We start from the raw sequence: 12,675 nt of genomic DNA, 5'->3' as shown, positions 1-12,675 counted from the left end.
CTCTGTTTGTGTTCATTAATACATATGTCTGTCTGTGTGTGTAGGTGTGTGCATGTATACTTTTGCAGAGGCTCAGTGTCATCCCCCCTCAGTGAGGAACAGGCGCACAGCTTTTAGGATTTTGCCTTAAACGGTGTAAATCTCTGATTACGTGTTCCTCTATCGGAGCGTGAGGTCTCAAAGGCTCTTTGGAATGTGTCATCAATAATCTCAGTAGTCCTGTAATGCCTTTCAATCCTCAATTTTCAGTGCTGTCAATGCCATTTTAGCATTTGCTATCCCTTTTTTAAACTAACCCATACCATAGCTGTTCTTACTCTTTCTAATCCAACACAGCCTATCTCAGCTTCTTTTATTGCTTCTTAATGTCAGCCCTTTTGCAGTATTTCTGACTGTAAATGCAGTATGAATAGAGTTTATCCTACTGCTGTGTTGCTGAAGAGGAAAAGGCTTGAAAAACTTTGTAGCTGCTGCTCTCAGCAGAAATGGATTACACCTGGCACTGTTTTTGGTTAGGATCAATATTGGGCTTGAAATAGGGAGAAAAAAACTACAGTTCAAGCGGTGTGTTTTCCTGTGACACTTTCTGACCCTGGACAAGCTGGGCAGTGTTGATTATTGATTAGGGTTGATTATTACTTACCCATGCACCTTGGATTTAAGAGGGGTGTTATTAGGTTCTTAAATATAAAATGGCCACAATAAATGTGGTGCTGGGAGCAATATATCTCAATAAATAATGTAGCCTGTGCAATATTTGCTTTGGATACAGGCCACAATTATACATAAACTTATATATTGTGGTGCTTTATTTTTTTATTTTGGAGCACATTAGTTTCCATTAGGGCTGGCCAATAATTTATTTTAAACATTAATCAAGTTTCAGCAGAATGATGATACAGATTACCTTGTATGTATGATCTTTTCATGTTATTGTTACACAGATTTCTGTTGTATAAATTAATGATTAATAGTAAGCTATCCACGTTATTCCTAACCCCATGATAATGTACTTTATTGATTCTGTTGCTACAGACTGTGAAGCAAAGAACAATATGGAATGCTCTGAGGCTAATTATCAGTACTTCCATAGTAAGAAGTCAAATTCACCCAAGGTATCATGGGGCTGGGAATAAAGTGGACAATCAAAAATAAACAAAATGTGTTCATTGTTTTTAACATTGGTTTGATTATTGCATATTGCCATACAATAATACAGTATAGATATTGCAACAAATCCTCCGGATTACACAGCAAAACACATGGCTTGTAACTGCCCTCCAGAACCACGAATACAGTATAAGCAGGACGGGATTTGTCAGACTGTGGGTGGTTGGATGGGTCAACTAACGCCATTCGCTTCCAGTTTCCTACTGTCGGTCAACATTGGTTTCTTTTAACCATTACCATAATCACTCCTTAACATTAATAAAGTAGTTTAACCATGACAATGAATGTCCCTTAACCTTGATGAAGTAGTTATTTTAACTCAAACCATGATCTTCCCGTACTCCCAACCAAGTCATTTTTGTATTTAAACTAAACCAAACCTTATTCATAGCAGTATAAGATAAGAAAACGGTTTTATTTTTGGAACGATGATTGAAAGGCATTGACAAATCTACACAGTAATGATGGTGCTTGACAGTATTTATTTTTTATGTTCTGCAAGGCCAAAGTCACACAATTGTAAATATAGGTTATACAGTGTGTCACAATTGAACAGAAACTATGAAAGCATTGGCCTTTATGCACTTATTTCCATTAGTGTCCACCAATACTGGATTTTTGAAGTTGTGGTCATGTTTAACTTGAATGTAAATATATGATATATATATCTGATGCTGCTGTTTTTCATGAGGGAACAGTCTCATATCGATATAATCTTTGTTAATATTGTGATGATTTCAGCCCAATCCTAATTTTCCATTGACAGTTTTCTGAACGCTCTTTCTCCACAAACTCCTACTTCACAGTGTTGCAGTTTGATAAATTAATTCATGTTGCTGGACAGGAAGGCTCAAAAATAAATATATATATCTTTTTTTATACTATAGCACAAAGTTACCTTATATTTATGTGGGGGTCTGATAATCCAGCAGATAATAATGACCCAACAGTTGCTCAAGATTTCTGGCTACAAAATGTTCACTTTCCAGATCTCAGTGCTAAAAGTCATATCGGCAGCTGTTGCTGAGTGAAAGAGATCCACTTTCATCTACTTTCTCTGCCTGAGGATTTAATCTTATGAACTCACTTGTTGAACCTTGAGGCTACCACTGACTGTCTAATGATGTGTGCCTTTGCTCTTTGTAGACAGGATAGGTTAAGGTGTAGGTCTCTGTACACAGAAGACCAATGGAGCCTCTAGAGGAGTTGGTGCCTATAGGGAATATAATTCTGCTCATCAGGGTGTGGTGTCAATTCTGGGCTTATTCCTGGACTCATCACAGGCTCGCAGCGTAACGATCCTGCGATTAAGTCTGATCAGCAGTGTTTGAGCAACAGGATTTGACGCTGTCTGAATTGATGATTCCCTGTAGGGATCCAGCTTCTAAATGACCTCACCTCCCTCCCTCATAAGCTGTAATGAACAAAGGAAGGGATGTCTTTCTATCCACTCAGCAGAAATCACTGGAGACCAGAGTTCAGGCCACACAATTAATAAAGAAGCTTTGAAGTTCCCATTTATTACCATTGTAGATATTTCAGGATGAGGTACATGAACATGAATTTACAGTACATGCCAGGCACTGTTACACAGTAGAAAACATTCACATTGGATAGCAATCAATTGTTTACAATTTAATTACAAAGTCCAATTGATACATTGGTGGGGACATATTGGGCAATATTTTCTGTTGGCAGAAGATCCTGTGGTACATAAATGTATTATATTTTGTAGTTTTTCTATATTTGGCATAATTCTTTGTTGAATTTATATTTCTATTGATAGTTAATTCAACTAAAGTTCACTGTTAACAATTTACAGCTGTTACTGTCATGTTTGACAATAAGGTTTATTATTCAATTCTAATTCTACTGTGAAGTAATCCTGCACAATGTCAGTCATTTGTACTTTATTTGGTTACAACATTTATGTTAGTAAACTATTAGGTGAGGCGTTCTACCTGATGGTCTACTAACTGATAATTCACCTAATGAGGGTCTACGAACTGAAGTTTTTGGTCCTATATGCATGTTCATTGTTCAACTATAAAATGTCCTGCACCCGTATATACAGTGGTGTGAAAAAAGGTTTGCACCCTTCCTGATTTCTTATTTTTTTGCAAGTTTGTCACACTTAAATGTTTCAGATCATCAAACAAATTTAAATATTAGTCAAAGATAACACAAGTAAACACAAAATGCAGTTTTTAAATGAAGGTTATTATTAAGGGAAAACAAAATCCAAACCTACATGGCCCTGTGTGAAATAGTGATTGCCCCCTAAACCTAATAACTGGTTGAGCCAACCTTAGCAGCAACAACTGCAATCAAGCGTTTGCAATAACTTGCAATGAGTCTTTTACAGCGCTGTGGAGGAACTCTGGCCCACTCATCTTTGCAGAATTGTTGTAATTCAGCCACATTGGAGGGTTTTTGAGCATGAACTGCCTTTTTAAGGTGATGCCACAGCATCTCAATAGGATTCAGGTCAGGACTTTGACTAGGCCACTCCAAAGTCTTTATTTTGTTCTATAGACACATCTGTTCTAGTAAACAATATATATTTTATACACACTTGCTTACACATAATAGCTGTGAAGTTCTTTTGTTTGGCTTTGTTGTTTTATGTCTAAATTCTTCCTTTTATACTTGCTATTGGCACTGTGGAAGTACTTTTGAGAGCTACTTATTGCCAGAGTCAAATTCATTGTATGTGTCAGCACATTTGGTAAATAAAGTTGATTCTGATGTAAAAAAAACAAACAAAAAAACAACAAAAAATAAACTGGTTCCTCCACCTACAGTGTTGCACAGTGAAGCAGCTTAGCATCTAACTCACCTGTGATCCAGTCATCACATTCAGTCATTGGAGATACAGCATCTTTGTAATGAAGCATGTGTGGAAAAAACCAAACTACAAGATATAACCTGATGCGTGTGACCTTTCCATCACACGTGGTAATTGGGCCAAAAAAGGAGGATGAATTTTCCCGTTCATCAACAGGAAAGTGGATTCGTTGCCTGGCAGCACCTTTTATTACATGTACAGCACAGTTAGTAAAAGCAACCTACTGAGGCTCCAACCAATTTGCAGTTCTCCTTCTTTATTGCTGAACACTGTTGACCCTGCCAAGAAGAGACAGAGTGGTGCTACACTTTTCTTGTTGTTGATGCATGCTTATTTTTGCCCATGTTAAGTCTCAAGAGGCAATCTCATTATAGACTAAATGCTCAGATCTAGCTCCACTTGTTTTCTCATTACTTTTTTATATCGCTCTCTTTTACTCTGTATTTTTTTCTGTCTAATAATGTGCTCTGTTTCTGCATTTTATTTTTTTTCTCATCATGTTCCTCCCTACTCACATGGATTATTTCTGGGGTCGATTTCTCTGAAGGTTTTGGGTAATGCTAAAGCCTATCAGAGTCCTTACCTGGATGCTAATTCTGCTGGTATCACATAGATCACAAATTGATGCTAACTAATTTTACCGTGTTTTAGTCTGTGCATGAACTGCCTCTGATTCATGGGATGCTGTCAGTTTTCACTCTGTCTGGTGTGGATATACAGCCTGTGTAAATACCTAAAACCGTCTCTGCTTACGAGGGAGAATAAAGTACTGGTGTTGTGCCATAAGTTGTGATGTGATTAGGCTTTCATTAATGTGTGTGTGTGTGTGTGTGTGTGTATGTATGTATGTATGTATGTATAAAAAAACTTTGTCCTTCACCCTCCGCGGGTGGTCTCGTCCTTTGAGCTCAGGTCCTCTACCAGAGGCCTGGGAGCTTGAGGGTTCTGCGCAGTATCTTTGCTGTTCCCAGTACTGCACTCTTCTGGACCGAGATGTGTGGTGTTCTTCCAGGGATCTGCTGTAGCCACTCCTCCAGTTTGGGGGTCACTGCCCCGAGTGCTCCGATGACCACGGGCACCACTGTTGCCTTCACCTTCCAGGCCTTCTCCAGCTCTTCTCTGAGCCCTTGGTACTTCTCTAATTTCTCATGTTCCTTTTTCCTGATGTTGCCATCACTTGGTATTGCAACGTCAACCACAACGGCTTTCCTCTGCTGTTTGTCAACCACCACGATGTCAGGCTGGTCCGCCATTACCATTCTGTCAGTCTGGATCTGGAAGTCCCACAGGATCTTGGCTCGGTCATTCTCTACCACCTTTGGAGGTGTTTCCCACTTTGACCTCGGGGTTTCCAGTCCATACTCAGTGCAGATGTTCCTGTACACTATGCCAGTTACTTGGTTATGGCGCTCCATGTATGCTTTTCCTGCCAGCATCTTACACCCTGCAGTTATCTGCTGGATTGTCTCAGGGGCCTCTTTGCACAGCCTACACCTTGGGTCTTGTCTGGTGTGGTAGATCTGGGCCTCTATTGCTCTGGTGCTCAGGGCCTGCTCCTGTGCAGCCATGATGAGTGCCTCTGTGCTGTCCTTCAATCCAGCCCGCTCTAGCCATTGGTAGGACTTCTTGATATCAGCCACTTCAGTTATGTTCCGGTGGTACATCCCGTGTAGGGGTTTGTCCTCCCATGATGGTCCTTCCTCCAGCACGTCTTCCTCTGTTCCCCATTGCCTGAGACATTCCCTGAGCACGTCATCTGTTGGGGCCTTATCTTGGATGTACTTGTGGATCTTGGATGTTTCATCCTGGATAGTGGCTCTCACACTCACTAGTCCACGGCCGCCTTCCTTACGGCTAGCGTACAGTCTCAGGGTGCTGGATTTGGGATGGAACCCTCCATGCATGGTGAGGAGCTTTCGCGTCTTAACGTCTGTGGTCTGTATCTCTTCCTTTGGCCACCTTATTATTCCCGTAGGGTATCTGATCACTGGCAGGGCGTAGCTGTTTATTGCCTGGGCCTTGTTCTTGCCATTGAGCTGACTTCTTAGGACTTGCCTTACTCGTTGGAGGTATTTGGCCGTTGCCGTCTTCCTTGTTGCCTTTTCGAGGTTGCCATTTGCCTGTGGTATTCCAAGGTACTTGTAACCGTCCTCAATGTCTGCTATTGTTCCTTCTGGGAGTGAGACCCCTTCTGTGTGGACTACCTTCCCTCTCTTTGTCACCATTCGACTGCACTTCTCAAGCCCGAAAGACATCCCAATGTCAGAGCTGTAGATCCTGGTGGTGTGGATCAGTGAGTCGATGTCCCGCTCGCTCTTAGCGTATAGCTTGATGTCATCCATGTAGAGGAGGTGACTGATGGTGGCCCCGTTCTTGAGACGGTATCCATAGCCAGTCTTGTTGATTATTTGGCTGAGGGGGTTCAGTCCTATGCAGAACAGCAGTGGGGACAGAGCATCTCCTTAGTATATGCCACATTTGATGGATACTTGTGCAAGTGGCTTGCCATTGGCCTCAAGGGTGGTTTTCCACAGCCTCATCGAGTTCGCAATGAAGTCTCTTAGAGTCCTGTTGATGTTGTACATCTTTAAGCATTCAGTGATCCATGTGTGCGGCATTGAGTCATATGCTTTCTTGTAATCAATCCAGGCAGTGCACAGGTTGGTGTGTCGGGCTCTGCAGTCTTGGGTGACTGTTCTGTCAACCAGGAGTTGGTGTTTGGCTCCTCTGGTTCCTTTGCCAATGCCCTTCTGCGCTTTGCTCATGTATTGATCCATGTGTCCACTTATCTTCGCCGCGATCATGCCTGACATGAGCTTCCATGTTGTGGAGAGGCAGGTTATTGGCCGATAGTTGGATGGGACTGTACCTTTTGCGGGATCCTTCAGGATTGTGCGCCCTTCGGTAAGCCATTCAGGGTGCGTCCCATCTCTTAGCAGCTGGTTCATTTGTGCTGCTAGGCGCTCATGGAGTGCAGTGAGCTTCTTTAGCCAGTAGGTGTGGATCCTGTCAGGGCCCGGTGCTGTCCAGTTCTTCATACCTGAGACTCTTTCTTGGATGTCTGCCGCTGTGATGGTGACTGGATTCTGTTCAGGGAGGTTGCTGTGGTCCTTTCTCAGGGCGGCCAGCCACTGTGCATCCCTTTCCCATATACTTTTCCAGTACTGTTCCGTTTCCAGCCTTGGTGGATCTGCTCTGCTGTTATTACCCTGCCATTGAGCGTACACTTTCGCAGGTTGAGTTGCGAACAGGCTTCATTATCTCTCGTGTATCTCTTTAGGCGGCTGGCCAAGGCTTGGAGCCTTTGTTTGGCAGTTTCGAGTGCTTCAGGTATGGGCATCTGGTTGTACTTCTTGGGTACTTGCTTTCTCATTGCACCTCTCTCAGCCTCTGTCAGTTGGCTCACTTCTCCAACCTTCGTTTCCATGGTGGGTATTGTCTCTCATGGCTCCCATGGTTGCTCTTGTACCCAAGCATCTCTAGGATCACTGCTGCTGAGGCGTATATCAGCTCATTGGTTTCAGTGATGGTTGTGGTAGGGATCGCTCTCAATGCTGCATTCACATCTTCTAGGAGACTTTCTGATGGTACTTCACTTAGCCGTTGTAGTTGGCGTCGGGGTTGCCTTGTATTCATCCTCGCCATGATCTTATCTTTCAGGTCAGTTGCTGCCTCGTTCAGCGTAATTTCTCTTGGGGCTTCGTACCCAATCTCTGGTTGGGGAGCTGCTGGTTGCTCCCCTCTGACCCGTAGTCCTGGCTCCCCCTTGCCGTAGCATTTGTGTCAATCTCAAGTTGTGATAGCAGTTGCCGCTTATGGATGTTGGAACACTGAGCTACTAGTTGCTTCGCCGTAAACCTTGATTGTGGGTTTCGAAGTAACCATTCATCCCACATCCTGTGCATGTAACCCCTCTGACTAGGGTTACTGGAGTAGTAGCATTCCAACAGAGCCTTATTATCGCATCTCGCCCATCTCCGTCTTGTTCCAGTAGCCCATTTGTCGTCTCGATGCCCTGGTTCCCCAACACCTGACGCAGACCTTGTTTGGCCGGGCGACGTCTGAGCCGGCATGTCATGTATTTCATTGTCACTCATCATCATCATGAGGTAGGCAGCAGCGTGAAGGACCCACACTGGATGATGGGTCATTGCGCCCCAAGGGGGATTCGAACCCTTGTTCCCCCGTGAATGTCCCGTGGCCTACCAAATCGAGCTATCCGTTCCACACTGGATGATGGTCATTGCTCAATGCGTCCCGAAGGGGAGCTATCCAGCCGCTTGTGTGTGTGTGTGTGTGTGTGTGTGTGTATATGTATATATATATATAATCAGTATATACACTAAGAATTGCACAGTTTATGTCCAACAAATCTGTTGGCTTTACCACTCCCAGCTTCTGTATATGTTGGGCACACATACACATGCATTAACACACTTTTACATGCTTTTTATGTACTGTACACATTGTACAGGATTTCATAAAGCGGTTTTACAATGTTTCACCCTCCGACTCTGCCCCTCTCATGTAGTCATTATTGTGTTGTTTGAAGCCGAGCTAATATTTGCTCAGGGTTATTAACCTCATTGTAACGTTCATGAGATTTCAACCTTGCTGTGTGTGTGTTCCACTTTGCAGCCCTTTAGCTGACTTTGAAGGCATATATCACAGAATAAAAGAAAGCATTTGTGAAGAAAACAAAATAAAACAAACAGCATTTTTAACACTTTGTGATCCAGATTTATTGTAAGTAGTTTTTATATTTTAAATGGGTAGTCAGATAATCAGATCTAGGTCACATAGGGGTTAAAAAACGAGATTGTTCTTGCGTAAATCCAGTCAAAGGGTAAAACCGTGTCCTTTAGGGTGGGAAATGGGCTGTGATTTATGTACAGATCATGCAGCCATTTGGTATGGGCTATTATCCTGCATATGATAATCATTATTCTCTTTTGCCTGTTAATCATGGCAATCTCCCAGGGTATGTTGGCAAGGTGATCACATTTAATCTGGCTGTGTAAAGACCACTTCACAGAGGTTGTTTTATCACTTAAGAGAGGAGGCTAGCATTATCCAAATGAAAAACAAGTTGGAGAAGAGGCTGATTTGTCACAGGCTGATTAGACCTCTCTCTGGCACTTCTCTTAGTCCTACAGGAGCTCTTCAAGGGCATAGTGAGACACAGAGGGGCCCTGAGAAGCACAACACCACTGTTTATTTCCACATTTAAGCAGACAACACTGAAAATCCCCCACCCACTGATGGCTTTATTTCCTAGTGTTCACCATAGAGGAACAGCACGCAACCTTTGTTACTGCAATATGCATCTTTGCTTTTATTCCAAGTACACAAAATAGTGTTCTGTCAGTATTATTATTTTGTCACCATTAACTGAGGTATTCATTTTGAGTTGAATAATACTTTTTATAGATGCTGTTGAATGAAGAGCTCCGAGGCAGCAGACGGAAAGTTTTACAATAAACAGCACAGTGGGTGTTTTGCATCAAAATTGAAAACAATAGGCGCAGAACAAATGACGAACATGAGCGTGAGGAAACATCCATTCTTACTCATTTATTTATGTGTTCTACAGAGCTGTCAACACAGCCAAGTTGTGCATTCTGTTTTTTTTGTTTTGTTTTTTTAGACCCCGTGTTGTGAAAGAATCAAACTATTGTTATGGCACAGACATTTGTTAGTTTTACAGAAACATGAACCTGAAGATTTCCTTTATTTTATAATGGATGCGGAGGAATTTGACAGTGTGACTGACTGCTCATGTTCATATGTTTGTCTGTGTATGTGCTTTCAGATGAGTTCACCTAGAAGGATCAGGGCATGATCGCGCAGTAAAACAGGACAAATTATCAGGTTGCATTCTGCATGATAAGGCCTCTTCGTCTTCTTTTCCCCCAGGGGCCAGGCGCTTGTATAATCCATTAAATGTATCATGTTGGAAGGGGTCATTTGCATCTTCATTAATTACTCCTCACCCTTCTCTCACAGCATTGGCCAACAGGTAATGCAGGTGAAGTTGCTACTGTCCTTAGCCTCCAGTAAGCCACTTTGTAGAAAAGACTGGGAAGAATAAAGAGTGGCAGAAGAGTAAGGAAATCACTCCTTATCCAGAGGTCTGTGATTTATGCCCTCATGATAGCAAACATCTGCATCTCTTTTGCTAATGCATCCTTGAACCAGACACCATGTTTCTGCAAGTTCTATGAGTGCCAGACTGTAGCTGGTAGGCAAACAAACACTCTAACTTGAAGTATTTATTAAGTATCATGTTATAATTAGTTATTCAAACATCCTGTTCACTCAACAAGTTGTTCACTCATTTGGCTGTCAGTCTGTAACATGAGATAATGCAAATACTGTGAAACCCTCTTGACATCTGTGGAAGATTTGGCTGTTGGAGCAAAAATAATGTATGAATAAGAATATAACAAAACAGCGTAATACAAACATAATACTTGCAATTTAAACAGTAGAATATTTCACCAGTCAACTCATGTAAAGAAGGTTACATGAAATTAATCATTAATCCTTGAAGTCATTTATCAAGCAAAAATGGCAGTCTCTCTGTTTCATAACATTGCAAATTAAATACTTTTGCCTTTTGCACTCTGGTCAGAAAAACAAGTCATTTGAAGACATCATTTTGGTATAATGGAAAGTGATAAGAAAATTTCACTATTTTCTGAATTTTTATAGGCAAAGAAATTATTCCATTAATGAAAATATAATAGTGATTAGTCAAGTCAATTTTATTTATAAAGCCCAATATCCCAAATCACAAATTTGCCTGAAGGGGCTTTAAAATCTGTACAGCATGCGACCTCCTCTATCCTTAGCCCCTTGATTCATAATAATTGTTATTTGCAGCCCTAGTGCAGAGTTGCTATTTGGCATCTAGGCTATGACCTTGTCACCCTCTAACTATACATCGACCTCTGCAGAGAATGGGAAGTGATGATAATAATTTCCCCCCCAGGGAAGATTGGACTCAGAGGATACAAGTCGATACTGGGGTGGATGTGAGAGTTTATGAAAATCTCTATGCAGCATCTCCAACAGCGCTTTCAGATGAGCAGTGCAGCAGCAGCCATTGCAGAGCTAAAGAACACAGTGGGTTTAAGTACACTGCCCTATTGCAAAGGGTGTGTTTGATATGCAGTATGATGCAGTGAGTAGAGCCTGTTTTAATTATAGCATTAGACTCAAGTTGTCTACCTGACCTACCTCAAAGGCTTGGCATCATGTATGTTAAAGGTGCCATATGTAAGGCTCTGAAGCATTTTACGAATTAATCACTTTTTATTGCCTTTTTAAGGCCAGCTAGCTTACTGTTGTAATTTATTTTCCAGCTTTCAGTGTTTATTTCAGCATTCAGTATCGTGAATGTCATTTTGGCCGATATCTAGGATGGTGCTAACTTGCGCCTACGGAGTGCGAGCACAAGTAACAGGATGCTGACTGCAGTTCACTTAACGGCCAAAGGTGCCATTATTAACAAGGGTTTTCTGAAAGTTACATATAGAACCTTTAACTATAAACACATAAATAACTTGTTAAAAGGAATAGGTAAGGGGTGCAAGTTACAAAATGACATAGTAATAGGAGTTAGTTAGAAGTAATTGGAGTTCCTTGTCATGTTTCAGATGTCTGAGTTGTTAGCCATTCCACTAAAGAGTAATCTTCCTCTCCAAACTTCTCATATAGTTTCATAACTATTTGAGGCCCAAAGAGGTAAATTAAAAAAGCAATACAGATCTGTATAGCAAAGCTGTTTTTTCCCTTTATTTCCTATAGGAAATAAGAAAAAACCCTATTAATCATCTCACGACCCCTCAGATTTATCTTGTGACCCTTTTGGAGGGGGACCGACCCCTACACTACCTAACTGTATACAAAGTATTTAAAACTAGCTCAACCTCGACCAACTGCAACAGTAAAATGCTGCTTTTGTACATCAGTAACAATCTAATCATGCAATATACTGTATAGTAATCAGTCATAGGGGCCATTAGTCTGCAGAACAAGTACTTTTACTTTGATACTTAAAGCACATTTTTCTGATAATACTTCTGTACTTTTCTTTAAGTAGGAATTTGAATGCAGGGCTTTAACTTTAATGGAGTGTTTGTACATTGTTGTAATGTTTTACTTAACTAGAGGATCTGAATACTTCTTCCACCTCTGGTGTTTTATTATCACTTCTTGTTCATCATTTATCTTTTGAATAATAGTGCCATTTATCATTACAGAAGAGCAACCTGCAGTGCCTAAAAGGAGAGAAAGCAACATTTGAGCAGTTAATAAATGCAGGGTTGAGGGTATGATCACACAGTAAACGGAACAAAATGAGGAGTGGAATGAACAGTGGAGAGATCAAGGAACATAATTCTCACCATGTTTCAAGCAGAGAGGAAGGCAGGGCCGTGGCTTTGATCCCTGGTGTGATGGGCACTCAGGCGAGTTTTATGTGGTGGGCTTGTGGTAGGTGTTAAGAGAGGGAGGTGACCTGAGGGTCCCTGTGAAAGATAAAAGATGTTTCACTCATTTGCTATGTACTGATTCATCCTCACTATTTTCATCCCACTCCTCACATCATGCTGTTTTTCTGCAGTTTGTCTTCATTCCTCTCCCAGTAGGTG

At 41.5% G+C, this 12,675-nt stretch overlaps 1 protein-coding gene and 1 long non-coding RNA gene across 7 annotated transcripts in view; one reads left to right on the top strand and one right to left on the bottom strand.

Annotated features, from left to right (window-relative positions):
• Nucleotides 1-12,675, top strand: part of grid1a (glutamate receptor, ionotropic, delta 1a) — a 226,702-nt gene that overhangs the window by 18,135 nt on the left and 195,892 nt on the right. The gene's annotated exons all lie outside the window — the stretch shown is intronic.
• The window catches only part of LOC122884649, a 23,972-nt gene continuing 20,874 nt past the window's right edge, over nucleotides 9,578-12,675 (bottom strand). The window contains exons 3-4 of the long non-coding RNA XR_006379938.1: nucleotides 12,430-12,552; nucleotides 9,578-10,096 (exon numbers count right to left, since the gene is read on the bottom strand). This is a non-coding gene — a long non-coding RNA (uncharacterized LOC122884649). The remainder of the gene's footprint in view (nucleotides 10,097-12,429; nucleotides 12,553-12,675) is intronic.

The sequence above is a fragment of the Siniperca chuatsi genome, linkage group LG11 (assembly GCF_020085105.1).
Source record: "Siniperca chuatsi isolate FFG_IHB_CAS linkage group LG11, ASM2008510v1, whole genome shotgun sequence".
Classification (NCBI taxonomy): Eukaryota; Metazoa; Chordata; class Actinopteri; order Centrarchiformes; family Sinipercidae; genus Siniperca; species Siniperca chuatsi.
The sequence above is the reverse complement of the archived record's forward strand: the minus strand, read 5'-3'. Positions and strand labels throughout refer to the sequence as shown.